General features: G+C 46.2%; 1 protein-coding gene across 1 annotated transcript in view; it reads left to right on the top strand.

Moving 5' to 3' along the window:
* METAP1D (methionyl aminopeptidase type 1D (mitochondrial)) overlaps positions 1-331 on the top strand; it is a 32,517-nt gene that overhangs the window by 20,642 nt on the left and 11,544 nt on the right. The gene's annotated exons all lie outside the window — the stretch shown is intronic.

Raw genomic sequence — 331 nt, 5'->3', positions numbered from 1 at the left:
AAAAAAAAAAAAAAAAAAAAAGCACATAATTAATTCAACAGGGTGCTATGTTTTCAGCACACAAAACTTTGTGGTGCCAGAATAGTACATTTATTCTCTTTCAGAATTCATCTCTGGAAATCAGAATTTAAACTACAATGCCACATTGTAGTTTAAAAATGAGACTGAAGAAAATGTGCAACAGCAGGCGTTGGATTTGGCCTGTGCTTTCCATGGGGCTCCCTCTGGATGTTGGCAGCAGCTCGCGCCTCTCACCCCGCTGCACGCAGCATCACCTGAACACCCCGCTGGGGATGCTGGCTGTGGAGGGGAGTCTCTCCCCGCCAGGCGC

This window comes from Pygoscelis adeliae, unplaced genomic scaffold (assembly GCF_000699105.1).
Source record: "Pygoscelis adeliae isolate BGI_AS28 unplaced genomic scaffold, ASM69910v1 Scaffold160, whole genome shotgun sequence".
Taxonomy (NCBI): domain Eukaryota; kingdom Metazoa; phylum Chordata; class Aves; order Sphenisciformes; family Spheniscidae; genus Pygoscelis; species Pygoscelis adeliae.
The sequence above is the reverse complement of the archived record's forward strand: the minus strand, read 5'-3'. Positions and strand labels throughout refer to the sequence as shown.